This window comes from Thamnophis sirtalis, unplaced genomic scaffold (assembly GCF_051295495.1).
Source record: "Thamnophis sirtalis isolate CommonGarterSnake01/CBP01778 unplaced genomic scaffold, rThaSir2_p1.2 scaffold_11, whole genome shotgun sequence".
NCBI classification, from domain to species: domain Eukaryota; kingdom Metazoa; phylum Chordata; class Lepidosauria; order Squamata; family Natricidae; genus Thamnophis; species Thamnophis sirtalis.
Window position 1 is genome coordinate 8,012,164 of NW_028261391.1, and position 15,454 is coordinate 8,027,617.

Sequence of the window (15,454 nt, forward strand, 5' to 3'; positions counted from 1 at the left end):
TGGCATGGCCATTCTGTGAGCATGGCTTAGTGGGTGTGGCATGGCTTGGTGGGCATGGCATGCTTGGTGGGCGTGGCAGGGGAAGGATATTGCAAAATCTTCATTCCCACCCCACTCCAGGGAAAGGTTACTGCAAAATCCCCATTCCCTTCCCACCCCATTAATCTGCTTTCCAGCTCCGTTCTCTTGTGCAGGACAACAAAAGAAGACCCAGCTAATCAGCTGGGACTCCGGAGGCAGTGAATAGATGGGGGCGGGGCCAGCCAGAAGTGGTATTTGCCAGTTCTCCAAACAACTCAAAATTTCTGCTTCCGGTTCTCCTGAACCAGTCAGAACCAGCTGAATACCACCTCTGCATCCAAGTTCTCTTCCAACTCTGTTATTCTGTTTAAAAAGAGTTACGTTTAATCATCGAACATAGCACAGAAGGATAAACTCATCAGGACAATTTCAGTCTCTTGCCTCCCTATAACAATATCTATTTTTCTGGAGCCCCTAATGTGGGACTGCTGTGTTATAAATGATTTCTCTTGACATCTAGCACACTTTCATTTTCTTTCTAAATTAAAAAAAAAGATGACAACTTATTTTTCTTATTTATTTCTAACCCGTGACCATTTCTTTTAGAAATTTCTTTTATAAAGCATAAATTAAAACATATAGAATCAAAGAAGGATATTATTTATTATTTATGGGTAAATAATAAAATAATGATAAGGAATAAAGGAAGGATATTAGAAAACTACCGTTTTAGTCCTCTAAATGTTGTCTTGAGGATCCAGGTGGACCAGTGATGGGATTCAAACTTTTTTTATTACTGGTTCTGTGGGTGTGGCTTTGTGGGCGTTGCAGGGGAAAGATTCTGCAAGATTCCCTCCCCACCCCACTAACCTGCTTTCCAGCTCCATTCTCCTGTTCAGGGCAGCAAAAGAAGATCAGCTGGGAGGCAAAGGGGGCGGGGCCAGCCTATTTGCCAGTTCTCCAAACTACTCAAAATTTCTGCTACTGGTTCTCCAGAACTGGCTGAAAACCACCTCTGGATTGGAGTGAATTTAAGGCTTCAAATGAGAACTGATTCTACTAGTAGAAATATTTGTCAACCTCAACAACTTTAAGATGTGTGGACTTCAACTCCCAGAATTCCCCAGCCAGCTGGGAGTTGAAGTCCACACATCTTAAAGTTGCTAAAGTTGAGAAACGCTGAGCTAGTAAGAACCGAACAGGTTTGGTGCAGCCATTGAGTCTAGTGCAATAACGTAAATCACAATCCTCACACAATGGAGACCGATTAATTAAAAGAAAGGAAAAGAGAGTTGTTACGTTGCAAAAGAAAAGATGGTCTCCATCCTAGGCAAATGAAACATTTAGCATACAGTTTTTGCCGCATTTATTAAGCCTAGCACAGCAATAGAAGAGTAAATCATACGGTCGTTAAGCAAATCCATCTTTCCCCATTGTCTTGGCTTGTCAAAAGCCACCTGGGAAGATTGCAGATGACGATCACGTGACTCTTGCATGGTGCCACTGTCATAAATACACGCCAGTTGCCAAGCACCCCGATTCTGATCACAGGATTGAAAGGACACTGCAACCGTCATAAGATCTAAGACCTGTCATGTGACATTGTTTTCACACTGTCGTAACTTTGAACGGTCCCTAAATGAAATGGTTGTAAGTTGAGGAGTACCTGTAAGTGGGACAGAAAGAGATGTCTTTATTGTTATGAATCGCTCCAAGGTGATTGTGTCTCTCCTTTTTATCATCCCTTGGAAATTGGCTTTCTGGTTAGCAATTAGCAATTTAATAAATTTGTATGCCGCCTAATCCTGTAGGACTCTGGGCGGCTTACAGAAACAAGATAAAAATAGAAAGTTAAAAATAAAGAGAGATACAATTTAAAAAACAACACACCATACATTCCGTTTAAGTGGGGCTGGACCTTGTTCAACAGCCCCAGGCCTGCTGGAACAGCCAGGTTTTAGTGGCTTTTCGGAAGGCCGAGAGAGTGGGAAGGGTCCGGATCTCTACGGGTAGATCGTTCCACAGGGGCCACCAGCCGGCATTGTCTGATCGACGGCACCTGGAGAAGGCCCATCCTGTGTGATCTTATCGGCCGCTGGGAGGTATGTGGCAGGAGGCGGTCTCTCAGATATCCAGGTCCTAAGCCATGTAGGGCTTTAAAAGTAATGACTAGCACCTTGAAGCGCGTTCGGAGACCGATAGGGAGCCAGTGCAGCTCGCGGAGGATAGGTGTAACATGGGTGTATCTAGGTACACCCAATATCGCTCGCATTCTGGACCAACTGTAGCCTCCGAACACTTTTCAGGGGCAGCCCCATGTAGAGCGCATTACAGTAAGCGAGCCTTGAGGTGATGAGGTCATGAGTGACCATTCAAAGTGCCTCCCGGTCCAGGTAGGGCTGCAACTGGTGCACCAAGCGAATCTGGGCGAAAGCCCCCCTGGTCACAGCCGACAGGTGGTGTTCCAACGTCAGCTGCGAATCCAGGAGGACACCCAAGTTAATGGAGAATGATACCCCTTCCTGTTTAAAATGCTTTCTTGGCCTCTCTTTGTGGCTGAATTCAGTTGAGTAGTGAGAGACTAAATACAGCAGTCTCTCCTCCTCCTCCCCCCCTTCCTCCTCCTCCACCTCGTCTTCTTTTTATCCTCCTCCTCCTCTCTTCCTTCCTCAGTGTTATTCATGGGCTATGGCAGGGTCTGCTTGAAAACTCCCTTTTTATGACAATAATCCCTTAATTCAGAGTAGACTCAAAACGACTGGATGGAGCTGAGCATTTACTGGCTGGTTGCCCTTCCTGACGCCACGTGGAGTTCACAGCAGATTTTTTTTTTTCTTTGTGAGAAATATTCTTCTTTCTTTTGCGTGCGAGAAATATCTGCCACTGCCTAGGAGTCACCAAAGCAGTAGGTGTGAGCTTAAATGGACTCCAAGGGATGGTAGAGGACAGGAAGGCCTGGAGGAACATTGTCCATAGGGTCGCGATGGATCGGACACAACTCCTCAACTAACAACAACAACCTAGGATTGAATCCTCGAACTTCCAAGTGGGAGGTGAACATCTTCACCACTAGGACACCAGGCCACTCTTCAAGATAATTGTACTATGTTATGCATATCCCGTCTCTCTTTCATGTACGCATACACCCAGAGACACACATCCCACAAGAGGCTCATTAGACAGGCGTGAACCCTGACATTTAATAAAGTATCCCATTGGCGAACAAAAATATTAATGGAGCACAGTAATTGAAAAATCATATGATTCCTCAAATTGGGCCTGCTTCTTTAATGTTATTACAGTCATTAGACATGCACATAATACAATCGGTAGTTAACAGGAATATAAATAGCTTTAAATTAATTGAAGGCTCTTTCCCCCCACCGCCTTTCGTGAGCGGTGGCTCTCAAAGGCTCAGCTATTACCAGCGTGTCGTTTTCTACAATCAGATGGTCTAACCAGGGCACAGGCGTTGTCCCCATGGGGATCACCCTACTACCAGAATGAGTGACAGCGACATCCATAGGAGAGTTAGGAAAGACGAGAATATGGTCTCACTGTGTGCAAAAGTTTATAAACTCATATGACACTCTTGTGTGTTTGAAAGGGGTGGGTTTCTGCCTGCACAATCATGAATGCTCTCTTTCTTATCTCTCTCTCTCTCTCTCTCTCTCTCTCTCTCTCTCACACACACACACACACACACACACACACACACACACACACACACAAACACACACTAGACCAGTGTTTCTCAACCTTGGCGACTTTAAGTCCTGTGGACTTCAACTGGCTGGGGAATTCTGGGAGTTGAAGTCCACAGGACTTAAAGTCGCCAAGGTTGAGAAACACTGCACTAGACTCTACGGATTGGCAGGACCATAACTTCCTGCCTCCATTTAATTAGATTTAGGGGCATTTCTTAAAAAAATATATATATTACGCATGCCTTAAACCAGCATTTTGTTCTTTCTCTTCTCAAACGCTTGGAAATATTAGCCTTATTTATAAGCCTGTTAGCATTACTGTTCTCTTTTTATGACATCTGTTGTGCTGCGAGCCCACTGGGATTATTGTAGATATGATGGGAGACCATAAAAGACATTTAAATATATAAATAAACAGACCCAATCTTTGATCCTGTTTGGATATCTTTAAAGGAAGACCAGGTTGAAGGTACCCGCGTCTTACACCTAAAAGAACAAGTTGGATCTAGTGGTTAAAACAGCAGCCTGGAAACCAAGAGACGGTGAGTTCTAGCCAGGGATAGGTTGCTGCCAGTTTGCTTCGCAGGCACAGTTGCCTTTAAAATGTTCTGTGCATGCACAGAACATTAAAAAAGGACAAAAACCCAGGCGGCAATGCCAGAGGTGACCAGGGAACCGGTTAGGAGGCGTGGCCAGCCTGGGTCGCTGCCGGTTCTGAGACCCAGGCCAACAAACCACTACGAACCAGTAGCAACCCACTTCTGATTCTAGCCCCGCCTTAAGCATGAAAGCCAGTTGGGTGACTTTGAGCCAATCACCAGGAGACTGTGAGTTCTAGTCCCGCCTTAAGCACGAAAGCCTGCCGGGTGACTTTGAGCCAATCACCAGGAGACTGTGAGTTCTAGTCCCGCCTTAAGCACGAAAGCCAGCTGGGTGACTTTGAGCCAATCACCAGGCGACAGAGAGTTCTAGTCCCGCCTTAAGCACGAAAGCCAGCTGGGTGACTTTGAGCCAAACACCAGGAGACAGAGAGTTCTAGTCCCGCCTTAAGCACGAAAGCCAGCTGGGTGACTTTGAGCCAATCACCAGGAGACAGAGAGTTCTAGTCCCACCTTAGGCACGAAAGCCAGCTGGGTGACTTTGGGCCAATCAGCAGAAGACTATGAGTTCCAGACCCACCTTACGAATGAAAGCCAGATGGCTGATTTGGGGTCAGTCTCTCATTCTCTCTCAACCCAGCCCACCTCACAAGGTTGTTGTTATGTGGGGGGGAAGGATGACCCCCCCCACCCTTTTTTAAGTGTAACACAGATGTCATGGCTATAATAAAGGATCAGAGCTATGGTTATGCAATCAGAACTTCTAATAATTACCCTTTCAATCCCTGCCCAGGGACCCCCTGTGCCAGACAAGGATATGCCCAAAACATATTTAATGAACGAAAGTTCAACCTTGATGTTTTTTTAACCCAGAAAACCCTTCCTAAAAAAAAAACAGCGAGTGTTGCCACTTTGCTGAGATTCTGTCAACTCTTATGCTCAGCAACTTTCCAGTTTCAGATGTTTTCACTGAAAATTCTCTTTCCCTGAAATATGCAGTGTCAGATCTTAGTAATGTTATTAACAACATTGCTTGTAGCTAGGTCAGGGGATTTCTAAATTATTGATTGTAGATGGGCCGATCTTCTATTAGAACTGCAGTACGTGGAGCGAAGAAGTTCTTTCCCATACAGAATCTCACTCTTGACTTTTTCTTCTATCATCATAGATAGGGCTTCAAGTTATTAAAGATTGTGAGTTTGACACTGCTGCTACACACCAATATAGAATAGAATAGAATTCCTTATTGGCCGTGTGATAGTGCAGATGCTCTCTGTCAGCCTCTGCTTTGCTGCTGCTTCGGCTGCCATGAAACGGGGAGGGAGGGCATGGTATTTGGGAGGGGTTTACTAATTGTGCTGGAGGAAGATTCTGGAGTTCTGCTGCCTGTCGGACTACGCATGCGGAGGAGGTTCCCGCCAGGACTAACGGCACCGACATTCCATCTTCGTGATGCCTTTTGAAGTTATCTCACACCTGACACTTAGGAGAATTATGATTGGACTGTAACTGGGATGCCAAGGGGTGGGGAATGGGTTATTCTATATATCAATCGCTTTCGCGCCTAAATAATCAGTCTTCGCTTCGCTACGCCTTTAATCATTTGTAATTAGTAAAAGTACACTTGATTTCTACCTATGGAGTCTCGTGGTCTTCTTTCCTAATTACCCAATGTTGAGGTGCTGACACTCTCAGTGTACATAAAAATACAAGATACGTTCGTCAAGAATCATAAGCTACAACACTTAACCGTAGTCATGGGGTACAAATAAGCAATCAGGAAACAATCAATATCAATATAAATCGTAAAGATACAAGCAAGCAAGTGACAGTCCTTCAGTCCTAAGTGAGAGGAGATGGGTGATAGGAACGATGAGAAGACTAATAGTAACAGTAATGCAGCCTTAGTGAATAGTTTGACAGTGGAGAGGGAATTACTTGTTTAGCAGAGTGATGGCGTTCAAGAAAAAAACTGTTCTTGTGTCTAGTTGTCTTGGTGTGTAGTTGCCCTATAGCGTCATTTTGAGATCATCAACAACAACAATTAATCAGTGGAATGGTTTGCCTCCAGAAGTTATGGGTGCTCCATCACTGGAGTTTTTAAAGAAGAGATTGGTCAACCACTTGCCAGAAATTGTATAGGTTCTCCTGCTTGAGCAATGGGTTTTTGGTATTTTGGTATTTTATTTGGATTTATAGGCCGCCCTTTTCCCTGAGGGGACTCAGGGCGGCTTACAATCATTAGGGAGGGGGTGCAATTCAGAACAAACAATATGTGAACAAAATAAATAAAGTAATAAAAATACAACTTGCATTCAACATTCAACACTCGGGTGGGGCAAATTAGAGACTTATCCCCAGGCCTGTTGGGATAGCCAGGTCTTAAGGGCTGCGCGGAAGGCCTGGACGGTGGTGAGGGTTGGACTAGAAGACCTCAAGATCCGTTATTCTGTTAATCTGTTAGGTTAAATTGTGGTCTCTCTGCCTTTTCAGACAAATGGCAGTCCACTCTCTTCTTAAAAGCCTGCAATGATGGAGCACTCAAAACTTCTGGAGGCAAAACACTCCACTGATTAATCGTTCTCACTGTCAGGAAATTTATCTTTTGTTCTGGAGCTGCTGGCTGGAAGTGGGGGGGAGCAGAGAGAGTAAGAGGAATAGGTAGTGGCCCCTTAACTCCATTTCATTTGAACTTTCCTGTGGCTGGTGATTGGAGCTGCTGGATGGAAGGGGTGGAGCAGAGAGAGAAAGAGGAATAGGTAGTGGCCCCTTAACTCCATTTCATTTGAACTTTCCTGTGGCTGGTGATTGGCGCTGCTGGCTGGAAGGGGTGGAGCAGAGAGAGTAAGAGGAGCAGTTCATGCAAAGTCATTACATCTCAACTGGTAATGCCGGTTGAGAACTGAGAAAGACTCAAGTCTTTCTCAATCTTACCACTTTAGGATATGTGGACTTCAACCAATAGCCCCAAAGAATTACTAACTCAGTCAAGCAATAGAACAGTAAGTAACACTCTGATCAAGGAACCACCAAGAGCATTCGCACCAACAATGACAGTGACAGGAGAAGCCACATGCATATAAACAGAGAGCAAACCCCTTCTCCCTTCTAGTATAGATGATGTTACCTAGTTGGGTAACGAAACATCTGCAAGAAAACAACCAACTTCAGAAAGCACCAACGATCCCACATTTTTTAAAAAAATATAGTTTTTATTAAACATTACCTTTAAAAAACAGAAAAACACAATACAGCGACATAAATACAACGACATAAACAAGACAAATCATACATAACAATATAAAGTAAAACATACAGATCTTTCTCTCCCTTTCTCTCTTTCCATCTATGCTTTATCTGTCTGTCTGTCTTTTATGTATGTATATCTTGATTGTATATCTATCTATCTATCTATCTATCTATCTATCTATCTATCTATCTATCTATCTATCTATCATCTATCTATCTATCTATCTATCCTATCCATCCATCCATCCTATCTTATCTATTTATCTATCTATCTATCTATCTATCTATCTATCTATCTATCTATCTATCATCTATCTATCATCTATCTATCTATCTATCTATCTATCTATCTATCTATCTATCTATCATCTATCTATCATCTATCTATCCTATCTTCTATATCTATCTATCTATCTATCTATCTATCTATCTATCTATCTATCTATCTTTCTATCTATCTATCTATCTATCTTTTTATCTATCATCCATCCATATTTATTTCTTCTATGTATCATCTTGATTCTTGTTGGTCTATCTATCTGCCTGCCTGCCTGCCTGCATATCCATCCATCCATCCATCCATCCATCCATCCATCCATCCATCCATCCATCCTTCCTTCCTTCCTTCCTTCCTTCCTTCCTTCCTTCCTTCCCCCTTTCTAGCTTTCTAGTTACCTTTTATATGTCATCTGTCTATGATTTCCCTTTCTCATTTATTTGTCATTCTGGTCTCCAATCCACTAATGCAAAATGAAAGGTGACAATGAAAAAAAATAGGGAAAGCATACGAAGAGCACGGCTTTTTGAAGTCTTTCCCATCCCTTTATCGAGGGTGGTCGTAGGAAGAACATCTATTTTATTTTGTGTAGCAAAGTAACATGAGCCACTGTACACGTGGGAAGGACAGAGTAAGAGATCAACAACATTCTGATGAGTCTCCTATGGGGATGCACTAGATGAATATTTCTTCTGGATTTTTTTTTTCTCAACAGCCCCTGGCCTGAACTGACCCATTTTCACTCCTGATCTATTTTTTTTCTCAGCAGAACCGAGCAAAACAGAACAGAATAAGAGAGTTGGAAGGGACCTTGGAGGTCTTCTAGTCCAACCCCTGGCGCAAGCAGGAAGCCCTACACCATTTCAGACAATTTTCTTCTTAAAAATCTCCAGTGACCCACAACTTCTGAAGGAAAGCCACTCCACTGATTAATTGTTCTAACTGTCAAGAAATTTCTCCTTGGTTCTAGATTGGTTCTCTCTATTAGTTTCCATTGATTGCTTCTTGTTCTGCCCTCAGGTGCTTTGGAGAATAGTTTGATTCCTTCTTCTTTGTGGCAACCCCTGAGATATTGGAACACTGCTATTATATCACCCTAGCCCTTCTTTTCATTAAACTAGACATATCCAGTTCCTGCAACTGTTCTTCATATGTTTTAGCCTCCAGTTCCCTAATCATCTTTATTGTTCTTCTCTGCACTCTTTCTAGAGTCTCAACATTTTTAAAAATATTGTGGCAACCAAAACTGGATGCAATATTCCAAGTGTAGACTTACCAGTGCAGTGTAAAGTGTTAGTAACACTTCACCTGATCGTGATTCTATCCCTCTGTTGATGCAGCCTAGAACTGTGTTGGCTTTTTTGGCAGTTGTAGCTTTTCTCTTCATACCAAATTTGCTTCCATTCCATTCAGTCTTCAGAAAGGTTTTCCAAGAGCCGTGTTTAGAATGCAGTACTGCAGGCTAATTCTGCCCACTATCAGGAGTTCGATCTTGACCAGCTCAAGGTTGACTCAGCCTCCCATCCTTCCAAAGTTGATAAGATGAGGACCCAGATTGTTGGGGGCAATACGTGGACTCTGTAAACCACCTAGGCAGTGTTGTAAAGCACCGTGAAGCGGTGTGTAAGCCTAATTACTATTGCTTTACCACCAACGGAGAGACAGATGAAGTCTCCATCCGCCTTATGTAATTTCTTTCAAACATTCTGTTAGGTTGGGGAGAATGAAGAAGGAGGCTGCCATTTTGAACCTTTTAGCCTCACATTTTAAGCTGGGACTTTTTTCTTTTTCTTTTTTTGAATGGTGGGCAAACTCTGTGAGTTTCTTTCCTTGTTTCAAGCACAAACTTTCCAATGTCGGTAAAAGGAAAGAGAAAGCAGGAAGGGAGAAGTATCTAATTTTAACTGACTCTGTACCAGTTATAATGCAGGCGATTTTTTTTTAAATGAACTCCCTTTGCTAATTCGCCGTGCCAGCTAAGGCCTTCCCTGCATCTCTTTCCTTTCTTAAGCCCGTAGCTCAATTCTGCTTTCAAATAATGAAAGGTATAATTAAGGCAGCAAAACCCTGTTGTTCACCCAATCACAACATTTCAAACTGTTTTCCGTTTCCCCAGCTCTTCCTCTGGAGGTGCCCCAGCCTAAAAGTGATTGAGGGAAACACTATCAGACCGAATTGTGCAACTGTTATAAAAATGTGACGCGATTTGCTTTAGATCCACCTTCCAAGCCCGCAAACCAGTGGTGGGTTTCAAAAAATTTTGGAACCTACTCTGTGGGTGTGGCCTCCTTTGTGGGAGTGGCTTGCTGGCCATGTGACCTGGTGGGAGTGACTTGCCGACCATGTGTTTTCTTTCTTTGTTTCTCTCTCTCTCTCTTTCTTTCCTTCCTTTTGTCTCTCTGTCCCTTTTTTCTTTTTTCTTTCATCTCTCTCTCACTCTTTTTCTTTCTTTTTTCTTTCTTTTTTCTTTCTTTCTTTCTTTCTTTCTTTCTTCCTTTCTTTCTCTCTCTCTCTCTGTGTCAGTCTGTCTGTCTGTCTCTCTGTGTGTGTGTGTGTGTGTGTGTGTGTGTGTGTGTGTGTGTGTGTGTAGCAGTGGTGGGTTTCAAAATTTTTTGTAACCTCTTCTGTAGGTGTGGCCTGCTTTCCGGGTCCACTGGTGGAACCTCTTCTAACCGGTTCGGTAGATTTGACGAACCGGTTCTACCGAATAGGTGCGAACCTGTAGGAACCCACTTCTGCCGCAAACACAGAATAATTTGGAACCTTGCATTTGGAAAAGTGGCTTGTTGTTTGGGTTGGGGGGGAGGGGAAAAGCCACAAGTGCATTTTGATTAGACTGTTAGATTTAAAACAATAGACAAAAATAAAATAATTAGGCCATTTGCAGCTCTGCGAACCTGCAGAAATGGATTCCAAGAAAGAGAGATTGCGCTGCATGTCGTCTGGCAAAGATTTCGGCGAGGGGTGGCTCAGAATGAGTGAGTGCAGGGAATTTAAGCCCAAGATGGCAGGAATAGCCAACACTCCAGAAGACAGGCTTAAGATACAGAAGGATCTTGACAAATTTGAACTTTGGGCACTAACAAAATGAAATTCAATGGTGAAGAGAGTAAGGTTCTACATTTGGGCAACAAAATGGAAATGCACAGGTACAGTATAGGTGGTACCTTGCTCAATAGAAGTAACTGTGAGAGGGATCTTGGAGTCCTAGTGGACAACCTTTTAAATAGGAGCCAGCCGTGTGCAGCAGCTGCCAAAAAAGCCAACACAGTTCTAGGCTGCATAAACAGAGGGATAAAATCAAGATCATGTGAAGGGTTAATGCCACTTTATAAGGCCTTGGTCAGGCCACACTTGGAATACTGCATCCAGTTTTGGTTGCCACGATGTAAAAAAGATGCAGAGACTCTAGAAAGAGTGCAGAGAAGAGCAACAAAGATGTTTCGGGGGCTGGAGACTAAAACATATGAAGAACGGTTGCAGGAACTGGGCATGTCTAGTTTAATAGAAAGAAGGACTAGGGGAGACATGATAGCAGTGTTCCAATATCTGAGGGGTTGCCACAAAGAAGAGGGAGTCAAACTATTTTCCAAGGCATCTGAAGGTAGAACAAGAAGCTCTGGGTGGAAACTAATGAAGGAGAGAAGGGCACTTTCAGCATCTCTCTCTCTCTTTTCTTCTTCATCCAACATCTGGAAGCACGTGATCACCTTTCCCCCCAGGATCTCAAGCCATGTGGTCCTGTCCACCATTAAACCATCTTTCCAAGCAGAGTGTCTTTTTCCCCACTTGGAGCTGAGTTTCTTCCAACGAAGTCACCAAACTTTTTTTTTTATCTCTCTCTGCACATTCTCTCTCTTTTTAACTTCCTTAATTTCAGTTTTTGTTTTGTATTTTTAAAAACTTCAATATTTTGTTTTTTTTTTGTTAGAAAGAACTGTGATTCTGGCAGCATCCTTGCTGTGGCTGTTCTCTTCCTTGTGTCCAGAAATGGCTAATCAGCCTCCAAACATACAAGCACCCTCTCCTCTTTGTTTTGGGCACCAAACTGTTTTGGACCAGCTCTGATACTGTCCTGGAGAAAGGAGAGAGAGAGAGAGAAAGAGAGAGAGCATCTGTTTCCTTTCGCCTGCATTGTTATCTCAGGCAGACATTGTGTCTGTGATTGCAACCCCGTTGCACAATCCTTCTTTTTGGCAGCCTCCCTTTATCTGCTCTGTCCATCACAATCAATATGGCCCTTCTGCTTGGGCAGCAAAACCAGGAAGTAGAAGAAGAAGAACAACAACAACAACAACAAATCTTGTATAAAGATCCCGGCACATTGTGCGAAAAGATGGTGATGTCTGAAACGGCTCCTCTGTTCTTTAATCGCTTTTGTCCACTTGCCATTAAGCTCTTTCAAAAGCCTTCACAAAAGGACGAGTCGATCCTGCTAGGCGATCAAGGAGAGAGAGAAAAGAAAAACCCCAAGCAGACAGAGCATAAACATGGCTGAGGACAGAAGGAGAGATTCAGATAAGCCATTACATTCAAGTTAACTGAGCACAATTGCTAGGTGTGCATCCATGCAAAAGCCCAACCAATGAATGGCTTAAGATGTAAGACCACACCTAGAGTACTGCATCCAGTTTTGGTCACCACACTATAGAAATGATGTTGAGACTCTGTTGCAGCAAATTGAGGTTTGTAATCTACTTACGAAAGACCAGGACTTGATACCACGAAGGTGAGATAAACAGGTTTATTGGATGCATCGAGTTCAGCGTGTTCACACACCAAAATCTGAACTGCCTGGGCTCTGCCCAGGTTGCTACTTTTATGCCGTGTTCCATACTGTGCATTCTCAAGGCGTTTCCATACACGAGACAAGCATGACATTTCGAAAAGCAGAAGTTCATTTTGGAATGTTACAGCAAAGTACATAGGAGAAATACAAAAAAGAGAAGTTCCTATTTCATCTTAAGCTGTCAGCAGCTTTTACCTCTGTTCTATCTCTCACCCAGATCTGGCTTCCTGTGCCCCCACTTTACAGGGTCTTGCCACACTGTTCAGCCCTATTTTTAATACTTATGAGGAAGTTGGAGAGAAAAGTTCACTCCAGCTAAAAGGTAACTTTGGAACTCCAGGGCACTAGAATGAAAAGCCAAGCTAATATGAATTTATAAGGTCCATTCTATTAAGACCACCTAACCTGGTCAGCCACTGGTGGGTTTACCTGTGCAACCCCTCCTGCATCAACTCTAGAAAAAGTGCAGAGAAGAGCAACCAGGATGATTAGAGCAGTGGTCTCCAACCTTGTCAACTTTAAGACCTGTGGATTTCAACTCCCAGAGTTTGCTGGCTGAAGAACTCTAGGGTTATAAGGCTAAAACTTATGATGAATGGTTACAGGAATTGGGCATGGCTAGTCTAGCGAAGAGAAGGACCAGGGGAGACATGAGAGTAGTCTTCCAATATTTGAGGGGCTGCCACAGAGAGGTGGGGCTCAAGCAATTTTCCAAGCCACCTGAAGGCCAGACAAGGAATAACAGATGGAAACCGATCAAGGAGAGATTCAACCTGGAAATAAGGAGCAACTTTCTGACAGTGAGAGCAATCAACCTATGGAAGAGAAGTTGCCTTCGGAAGTTGTGGGAGCTTCATCACTGGAAACTTTCAAGAAGAGACTGGACTGCCATCTATCAAAAATGGTGCAGGGTCTCCTGCTTGGGCAGGAAGGTTGGAGGGGGAGAAAGGAGGGAGGGAAGCAAGGAGGGAAGGAAGGAGGGAAGGAAGGAGGGAAGGAAGGAGAGAAGGAGAGAAGAAAGGAGGGAAGGAAGGAGGGAATGTAGGAGAAAAGGAAGGGGGGAAGGAAGGAGGAAAGGAAGGGGGAAAGGAAGGAGAGAAGGAGAAAAGAAAGGAGGGAAGGAAGGAAGGAGGGAGGGAAGGAGAGAAGGAGGGAAGGGGAAGAAGGGAGGGAAGGAAGGGGGAAAGGAAGGAGAGAAGGAGAAAAGAAAGGAGGGAAGGAAGGAAGGAGGGAGGGAAGGAAGGAGGGAAGGAGAGAAGGAGGGAAGGGGAAGAAGGGAAGGAAGGAAGGAGGGAAGGAAGGGGAGTAGGAGAGAAGAAACGAGGGAAGGAAAGAGGGAGGGAGGGAAGAAGAAGTAGGACCGTTGTAAGATAAGATGGATCTATGGGATGTTAAGAAAGCAATCTTCCAGTATATTGTCAACTGTAGGGGAAAATTGTTATAAATACATATTATTAATAACAGTTATGAGATCATATAATTGTGAATGTCTATATGAAATTGATAAAATAAAAAAAAATGGTGCAGGGTCTCCTGCTTGGGCAGGAAGGTTAGACTAGATGACCTGCGAGGTCCCTTCCAATTCTGTTAATCTGAAATCTGTAAGATGGAGGCCTGCAGGGTGTATTCAAAGCTCCTCCTGTTCTTGTGTGTGTGTGTGTTGTGTAATACCCTGAACCACAAACTGCCTGACCTCATTTGAGCATAGTTAGGTTTGGTACTTGGGAAGGGAGGAGAGCTTTGGCAGGATCCTACACAACATCATCGTCAAAAGATGTCGGCTCATCCCGTTGTATGTTGCCACAATGCCTCTTTTTTTAAAAAAAAAAGTAGGTGAAATCATAAATACACGCTGGATGCTATTTCTATTTCTGCTTGTTGGGTAAAAGCTGTATGAGCTTGCTTAAATTTCCAAGGATTCAGACTGAAAGAACTTTCTCCCAGTTGCTTAACAGTTACCCTCAATTCCATAAGTGACTATTGAAATTCAATAATCTCACATTCAGAACTGGTCTTTGTTGGGGAGGAGAGAAGATATAACAGAAAAAGTCAAACTCCTGACTTTTTTTTACCTTTTCCTCCCTCCCATAGCTAATACTGTTGATTTTCCTCCCATTTTATCCTTAGATTAGCCGATAACATGGTGTTGTCCAGGTATTTATGCATTTATAGGGGAGAAAGGTCCAGCCCAAATGTAATTTCTTTTTATTTTCTATTCAATGTTTTAATTTTCTTTTTAATACAAGTTATACATATTATAGGAATAAAAGTTGTCTGGGTCTTTTCTTTTACATCCTTTCATTTATATAGTCCTTTTTACATCATCCTGTAGTGTATGTGATCAGAGTGTGATCGGAGCTGCCGTCTTTCTATAAATCTTGGTGGGTGGGTGTGGAGTGCTGGCTTTGTTTCAGTAAGTGGAATGATTGGTTGTGTGGTTGAACTTACTGGTTGTGTGGTTGAACTTACTGAAACAAAGCCAGCACTACACACACACAAACACACCAAGATTTATAGAAAGACGGCAGCTCCGATCACACTTTAAGCCCAAAACCTGAAACCTGAATACAACAAGATCAATATGTATGTATGTATGTATGTCTCTCTCTCTCTCTATATCTATCTATCTATCTATCTATCTATCTATCTATCTATCTATCTATCTATCTATCTATCTATCTATATATATATATATATATATATATATATACACATACATACATACATACACACACACACACACACACATATACATATACATATACATATACATATACATATACACATACACATACACATACACATACACATA